Source organism: Akebia trifoliata, chromosome 2, assembly GCF_017979445.1.
Source record: "Akebia trifoliata isolate Shusen 1 chromosome 2, ASM1797944v1, whole genome shotgun sequence".
NCBI lineage: Eukaryota > Viridiplantae > Streptophyta > Magnoliopsida > Ranunculales > Lardizabalaceae > Akebia > Akebia trifoliata.
The window spans coordinates 10012458-10021586 of NC_141376.1; the positions used below are offsets into that span (position 1 = coordinate 10012458).

Consider the following 9129-nt stretch of genomic DNA (forward strand, 5'->3'; position numbering starts at 1 on the left):
GACCATAGCTCTTTTCTAATAATATTGTAATGCTGTATTAAAATATAAGGGAAGCAATCCCTATATACAAAATGTTTCTATCTACAACTACTTTACCTGAGGAGTCAGTAGCTGCATCACCCTTCAGTGTATGTGAGAATAATCAAACCTCAAACTAATTTTTGACACGGTCGATGACATGAGCCAGTCTCCAGGGACAATCCTTTAACCCTTCCCTAGTCAAAATTAATTAGAGCCTCTTTCCACCTCGATAGGTCTACAAAATAAATCTTTAGATAGTAAGGTCTTGAAGCAATATTTTAATCCCATCTTCATTAGAGATCACCACTCCTCTTGGTTAACACCCTAATCAATTCGGCACAATCATTTGGAAGCACAAGCCCAATGTCAACCAGATGAGGAGATCAAATAACACTTCCTTCATAGTTGAATTTGTTCTAACCTTCATATGATCATCAGCTCTACCTACTATTCTCCACCATTTGGGTAATGTTATTTGTCCTTCTATCTGGTCATACTACCAATCATTAATCTCCTGGTGACATTTCCCACTTCTAGCTTTGGTTGGCTTTTATTGTCTAAGATCCTTCTATGCCACTCTTCCCAAAGTCCTTAGCAAAGAAGCAACTAATATTAAGAAAAATGGAAACCGCATTCTCTTGCAAATCACAAATATTTCACGAATAAAGTTCTCCCAAAATATCATCCAATACTAGAGTCTAAGAGAAAACCTCCACTCTGGGAGGAACAAACTTACCTGAAACCTTCTCAATATGAGACTGCTCTTGGAGAAGTTTTGCAAGATATCATAGAAGGGAACTACCAATGTGTTCTCCACATGGTTGCCTACTCAACCTGAAACAGGCCCTTTTTAGTTGAAGTGGAAGGGGCTTTCTTGATGTCAATTTTTTTTTTTAAGGTGAACTTAATCTATTTTTGGGGGCAACTTGATGATGTGGGCATGTATTGGGATCATCAATGGTGTCTCGGGGGTGGCTTCACTGTCATACGATGCTCTTTTGGAAGGAAAGTAGTCTCAAGGGTAACTAGGAAAATGAAAAGATTGGGGAAATTCATCGATCATAATATGTTGATGGACATTCCTTTGGCTGGGTGGGGGGGGAGGGAGATCTATACCTGGTCCAATGGATGGGAAAGTCTTATCGTATTGTATCTTGGTTGGATAGATTCCTAATAGGCCACTTGTGGGAGGAGCATTTTAGCTCGGCCATCTAGTTTAATATTCCTAATCCAACATCAGATTACTTTTTATTATATCTTGAGTTGGATTGAAGATTGATAGATCTACTTTTTTTTTTTTTAGAGAATATGTGGCTGCTTCACCAAAATCTTAATGAATTGGTGTATGAAAATATTATTATATGAAGACCATACGGGCAACTTAAGAACTAGGAGGCTAGAGGAAACTAAAGAGCACACATAGTATGGCAACAACTCAAAATTCAATCGATGTGACATTTTAAATCTTGCATGGAACAACTCAAAATTCATTGGCAAACAAATGGTCCCTTTATGTATATTGCTTGCTTAGGATGTAGTATTAATTGATAAGGTTAGTGAGGGAGTCAACACAATATATGAGTGTAGCATAGATGAGGACCCTGAGGCAAATGAGTGGAAAGAAAGATACATCAGAGATGGAGGCACTTGTGAAAATGTAGTAGTAGCCACAATATGCAATAAACTAATAGAAAGTCGATTGAGATGGTTTGATCATACCTGTTCCAATGGATGGGAAAGTCTTATCATATTGTATCTTGGTTGGATAGATTCCTCATAGGCCACTTGTGGGAGGAGCATTTTAGCTCGGCCATCTAGTTTAATATTCCTAATCCAACATCGGATTACTTTTTATTATATCTTGATTTGGATTGAAGATTGATAGATCTACTTTTTTTTATAGAGAATATGTGGCTGCTTCACCAAAATTTTAATGAATTGGTGTATGAAAATATTATTATATGAAGACCATATGGGCAACTTAAGAACAAGGAGGCTAGAGGAAACTAAAGAGCACACATAGTATGGCAACAACTCAAAATTCAATCGATGTGACATTTTAAATCTTGCATGGAACAACTCAAAATTCATTGGCAAACAAATGATCCCTTTATGTATATTGTTTGCTTAGGATGTAGTATTAATTGATAAGCTTAGTGAGGGAGTCAACACAATATATGAGTGTAGCATAGATGAGGATCCTGAGATAAATGAGTGGAAAGAAAGATAAATCAGAGATGGAGGCACTTGTGAAAATGTAGTAGTAGCCACAATATGCAATAAACTAATAGAAAGTCGATTGAGATGGTTTGATCATGAATAACAAACACTGATTACATCCCAATTAGATCGAACATGCAAGTTAGAGATTCCAAAAGAACAGAGGAAGAAACAAAAGGACATGGATTGACATAACAAGAGTGAATATGAATGCAGAATTGAATAGAGGAAAAATGCTTGTTTAGCGGTCTCCAAATTTTTGGGATAAGGTTTTGGTGGTGGTGATGATAAATTGTAAATAAGATTATGATTAGATAATTATAATTTATTTATGTTAATGAATTAGTAGTTTGTAATTTGAGTCCTACCTACAGCCTGTCTACCCCTGATATTTTGGGATTAGGTTTTGATGACGACGATGGTAAGTCTGATATCAATGCCAGTACCTGTGTGGCATTTTTATTTTTCTGGAAAATCTGATCTGATCAAGCTGTCTGTCACCTGAAGCTGTACACCTAATTCACTCATGCACGACTGTTGAGATTTAGGATAAAGTAAGAAATCAAAGTTTTTCCCAATTTTTGGAAATTCTTTCCTTTTTTTGTTGAGATTGTGAAAAACCCATATTTTTATTTTAATCCTCTGTATTGGCCAATGTAACAAATTTTTCCAACAAATATGTATTAGATCTCTGTTTTGTCTGACTTAGCGGGGTATTTTAACGTAGTTGAAAGCTTTTACAAACTGAAGCAATCTGGTTCGTTTTATGGTGTTCATGTATAATGTTAGGATCTTAAACTACTCATTATCATTTACATGAAATAAATAATTTAGATTCTCTTACCTTGTTTTTTAACATCTTAAGGATTTTGATATGTGGACTGTGAAGTGAACCACCCAGTGCCTGAAAGAGAGCAAGATGCTGAAAGAAGGCAACCACCAAATGGCTTATCGCAGAGACGTGTAATGTTCACAATTGCAATAACGGGCATTGCTGTTCTACTTGGATCAATCTTCTTCCAGAAAAAAGCTGATCGCAATAATCTGCAGTAGCAAACTTGAATTTTGTGGGGAATATTTAGTCCTTGATTCAAGTAATATGTATTCTATTTCTATGTATGTGGATGCGAGATTATCTGAAGCCATAAGTTTGACCATATTAAATTCATTAAGGTCATGTAAAATGGAAGCAATAAACTTGTAGGTCCCTCCAAACCCCCTAGAAAGAAAACCTGATGAGCTTCCGTCCCTTATTTTTACCCTATAGATAATTTAGTTTATTTCTATGCATTCAAAATTGACATATTTTACACTAACTAGATTTCTCGAAGTACCATGTTAATTATAAGAAGAAAACTTGCATCCAAATCTAAATTAGATAGGATAGATGGATAAATCTATCTTTCTATGAATATTGTTGAGTTTAGTCCCACATCGGACACAAATTGCCTTGTCTCTCTCCTTATAAACTCCTAAGCCTCTCCACTCATAGCCAATTGATTTTGAGTTGGACCCCCAAATTTATCAAATATGTCTTTAAAAATATGAATATACAAGGAATGATGAACAAAACTTGAAATAAGGGGAAAAAAAATGATCGAAGATACATGGGTGACTCTTCTATATCCAACATGCAACTCCTACTCCACCTCTAGCTCCTGCCTTTTTGGTCAAAAATAGTTTAATTTCAAATTTTTGATGACGCTCCTGATCTCAACATAAAACCGCTTCTTGGGGCTTTTCATTACTAATGACTAATATAATTAATAGGATAAATCTTTCATTAAAAGGAAGTTTTATTACATCAACATTTCAATCAAATAACTTACCCTAAACATTGTACTAATCATCATCTAGGCGCCGAGTGCAGAAGAGCTGAAGAATCAGAAAAATGAGGGGAAATACTTATTTGTGATGAATTGGTGGTGCAACTGCTATGCGAATATTGACTTTGATATGTCTGAGAGTCAGTACCAGTGCTGGATGATGCTTGAGAGAATCCACACACATTCATTGAAGACCTGAAATGTGTGGGAATCGTCATCTTATAGGGAAGATCGGGCAATGGAGCTTCAAATTTAAGAACACTAATCGCTTGCCTTATAGAAGGCCTTAAATTAAGATCCATATTAGCACACCACAACCCAACGATCATCAATTGCACTATTTGTTGCTCATCGAAATCCATACTCAGTCTAGCATCTACCGCTTCAAGAAGTCTTCCACTTCCATAGAGTTCCCATACCCAAGCTACCAATCCTACCTTATTTTCTTCCTCCTTAGGTTCAACAGCTCTTCTTCCACATGCTATTTCCAATGCAACAACTCCGAAGCTATAAACATCTGATTCTTTACCAGCTTTTCCGGTCATGGCACACTCGGGGGCCAAGTAACCCGTGGTCCCAGCCAACATGGTTGTTTTCATTCCCAATTCATGATCAACAAACCTTGCTAGTCCAAAATCTCCGAGTTTAGCATTAAAACTTGAATCCAACATCAAATTGCTTGATTTAATATCCCTATGCACCACGCATTGTTCCCATTCTTCATGCAAATAGAGCAACGCCGAGGCCAAGCCAAGGGCTATCTTGTATCTGAGTGCCCATGTTAACGTGATTTTCCCTTGGAAGAGATGAGCATCAAGACTACCATTAGGCATTAACTCGTAAACAAGAAGTAATTCGGCTCGTTGATGGCACCAACCGATGAGTTGTACCAAATTTCTGTGTCTCAATCTACTGATGATCTTCACTTCTGAGACGAATTCCTTTTTTCCTTGTCTAGATCCTTGGGAGACCCTCTTAACAGCTACATCCAATTTTGAATCAGTCAAGAGACCTCTGTAAACCCCTCCAAACCCTCCCTCTCCAAGCTTCCTTTCCTCTGAAAAGTTATTTGTCGCGCTGGCCAGTTCACTATAAGTGAACCTCTTAGGCCCCGTTCCCTTCTCAAAATCATCGTCGGTGGACATGTCGCTCATTGTATCGTCTTCTTCTTCTTTCACTTTAGATCTCTTCTTCCACCAAACAAACAAAATCAAACCCAACCCACCAACCAAAACCAATCCACCAACAACCAAACCAATCACCAACCCAATATTATTCTTTCCTCCACCTCCACCTCCACCTATACCTCCATCTCCACCTCTGCTAGTATTCCCTGAACATGAAGCAAGTTCTGTCGAATTAAACCCCCACGAATAAACTTTATGTAACTCGAAAGCCGACCCTGTAGCCGCTGAGAAACCGACATCAACACATTCAGGTAGAACATTACTCAAATTCACAATATGAGAAACTATAGGACTACTAAAAACAGGATTTTGAGCATAACTCAAGTACACACTCAAGTTTTGGCTTCTTGAATTATAACTAACCCAAGCATGACCAATAGAACCATTCTTTAAAGCAGTCGTATTGGTAGTATTCCACGTCGCCACTGATACAATCGAGTTAACATTGATACCCACATGATCATATCTAGGATCCCACTTGTTCGGAAAGGTGTCGAATTCAACAGCAACAATTGGGTTTTGTGATGAATTGAACTTAAAATTGGAAGCAAATAAGCCGAGGGGACCACCTGTCGAATTAGGTGGGATGTTGGAGTTGTTGGGTGCAAGGAAGAAGGCTAGTCCATCACCACCACTTTGTGGATGCAGCATTTTGATTTCGAAAGTGAAACGTGTGTCGAAGCTGGCTAATTCTTGAGTGGTAGAGTCCCAAAGGCGTACGGGTTCAGCGTAAACAGCTCGACCGACACTGTTGCTAACGAGCTCATCACGTTGGTTTAATGTAAGTTGGATGAATCCAGGTACGTGGGAGGCATTGCTTTGAAAATTTATCTTTGTTGGGTATGCTTGAAAGTCTGGGTAGTTGAAGGTAGTTGCATTTGAAGATGATATAAGAAATAAGAACAACATCAACAAAAACAATCCGAAGAAGGAGAAGAGGGTTTTTGGAGATTGAATTGGAGAGGTTTTTGAGTTTTGCAGAGCCATTGCCTTGTACTAAGATAGCTACGGAAAATTTGAGGTTGAAGAGGTTAAGGACGGACTTCATATATGAAAGTTCATGTAGTTGGAAAATATTTTAAGGTGTTTTGATATCACCCCCATAAAATACCTTGAATTAGTAAAAACATTCTAATTTTAATTTTTTGGTCACCCTTTTTCACATTTTTAATTATATTGGTTGTTTGGATAATTTTGGCTTAAAATAGGCATTTTTTTTTTTTCTAAAAAGATTAAAATAAAGTAATGTGTTGATGCTATGATGACGTTTCTACTAACGTAAAAGAGGACTTATTTTGTAATTTTAACTTCACAGGATAACTCAAAAACTCACTAACTTGGTAAGTGGAAGAATCATATACTTTTTCCCTCGAGATACACAATTGTGTATGTTTTATGAAGATGTGCAACTGGGTATCCTAAGGGAAAAATCTAATATTTTTGTAGGATACACAACACTTGAGTTTTTGAGTCACCTGACATGTTGAGTTACAAAATCATTATTTTACATAAAATATTTTTAATTTCAAAAATTGTAAGTTATCATTTTTTTTTATTTTTTTTTTATTTTTTGGAATTTTCAACTTTTTCTCTACCCATTGGATAATTCTCCGTAAACATTAAATAGAAATTAGAAAGTCCAAAAATAAAAATTCAAAAGAGTTAGATTGAAACAGCAAAAATCTAAAGAGATTTAACATATTTAAAGTTTTGGAAGGAGGTGATACTACAAATCCCCACTTTTTTCTATTCACGTGATGGAAATTGCTTGTTGGTTTCTTGTTGGCTAAAAATTAAATTAAATGTCTCTGGCGTTCTTTAGATGAATTATTTAGGAAAGTCAAGTCTTCTCTCCCTCTTTATTTTTATTTTAATACTCTATGCACGCGCTTTAATCAAATAAATAGTTAGGAATCACCCACCACTATGATTTCTAGTGTGCCTAACACACATGTGAACGATTACTGAAAAATTGGATGAGACTTTGGTGTCATGTAGGCTTTGGTTGGCCAAGCCGTGTGGACTAACACATTTTTTGACAAATACCCCTATTTTTTTATATCATAGAATAATGATAAATCGACTACAAACAGACTCAAATATAATTGAATAATAATTATAAAGTCTGGTTAAGACTCACCGACGCATGAGGGACATAGAATCATAGATCTGTTTCCTTAGGATGTACAGATACAAATTCTCATAAAAAATATGAATTTTTGTATCTTGAGAAAACAGATCTATGATTTTATATCCATAACAGGTCAGCCGAATATTTACTGAGTAAAGATTTTCTAGTTAGAATATAGCACTCATACTTAATTGATGTGGAATGCGTACTAAGTGATAAGGTCCCAATTATTCGATTTTGAGATTGTAATTATATTAAGATTATCATCGTTTAAATGTTAGTTCCTTTAAATAACAATGAATTATATTAAAATCCCAAATAATGAAAATGTGTTACTAATTTCAGGTGAAAATGGTATATTTGAAAACTAACAAAATATGTAACAACTACTGTTACAACATGCGAGCAAAAAGGAAGTAACCAACCAAAGCGGAGCTGAAAAGGGTGTCACATAGCCGTGTGACGATTAGGCATTGGTGCTCCGCGGTAATTTCGAGGAATTTTTCATCGAGATTTATACAAGATCTTCTAGACACTTCGGTGGTTGTAACAGAATAGTTCTTTTGAAGCAAATCATTCGGAAAATCAACCTAATAACCCGATTATGAATGCTATAAATTGGAGAGTTGATTTCAGAGAAGGGGTCCCACTTGACCATTTTCTTCTCCCTAATTTCTCTGTATTTTTTCTAGTTTTTCTTTTAAAGAGAGTGTTTTGTAGTAGTGAGAAGATCAAGAGTTGATTGTGTTAGTTTTTCCCCCATTAGTTCTTATTGTAATTCTTTGGAGAAGCCATCAAAAAAGGAATCAAGTTGCATCTCTGTTTTACATTCTTTTCTTCATCTACTATCTTTTTTTATTTTCTTATTGCTGTAATATGATCCTTGCAATGATCGGCTAGATCCTCTCTAGAGAGATCAAGGATGCAGGAGCAAATTCATTTTATTAATGTTGTTTCAATTCTATATTTCTGTGTTATATGTTAAATCTGTGAATCTCTCTATGATAAGATCATCTAACTCATACTTCTAATTCAAGCTTTGATGAGTATTACTTAGATAAGTTCAAGAACACTCATGCTCTGTAATGAATGGAAGCATAAGTCGGATAATCTTGTCTAAATCAGATATCTTCATGGATACTCTTGGATTACAATTAATGGTTACATCGAATCATCTTCCGATCCACGAGCAATGACTTGCTACGTGGATTGAGTCATTTTTAGAACGATTCAGCATTTTGGATGACTTGTAATAGTAGACTTGAACTCTCTAAACCCTTTTTCTTCTAGTTTTAATCTCTATTTTCTATTATTGATTTTCATTATCTGTGTTTAACAAATCTATTTTGTTTTTAAAACAAATCTATTTTCAAATTTTGTTTTAGTTTTTAATCCGAATGAACACTTGAATCACAATTGCCCCTGTGAAACAAATTCGACTTACCCAAAATCTATATTTTAATCTCTATTTTACACAGCAAGTTTTTACAACCGATTACTGAGTCATAGATTTTTTTTTCCTTATGTATTTCGAAGAAAAAAATTTATGATTTTGTGCACATGTCATGTCAATAGAAAATGTTATTTTGCCACACCAACTTGCAATTATAACATGACTGCCTCTATTGGTAGCTCAATAGAAAGTTTCAAGGGCAGAGCCAAGATTTTGTCAATGGATGGGGTTGAGGTGGGGGAACTAAAATTTCTTGTAAAAGCAATAGTGGTGAATCATTTTATTTTTTTG

The 9129-nt window shown here is 35.6% G+C and overlaps 1 pseudogene; it reads right to left on the reverse strand.

Annotated features, from left to right (window-relative positions):
- Nucleotides 1-4011: 4011 nt before the first annotated feature.
- LOC147409438 (L-type lectin-domain containing receptor kinase IX.1 pseudogene) lies at nt 4012-6267 on the reverse strand (annotated as a pseudogene).
- Nucleotides 6268-9129: the final 2862 nt, after the last annotated feature.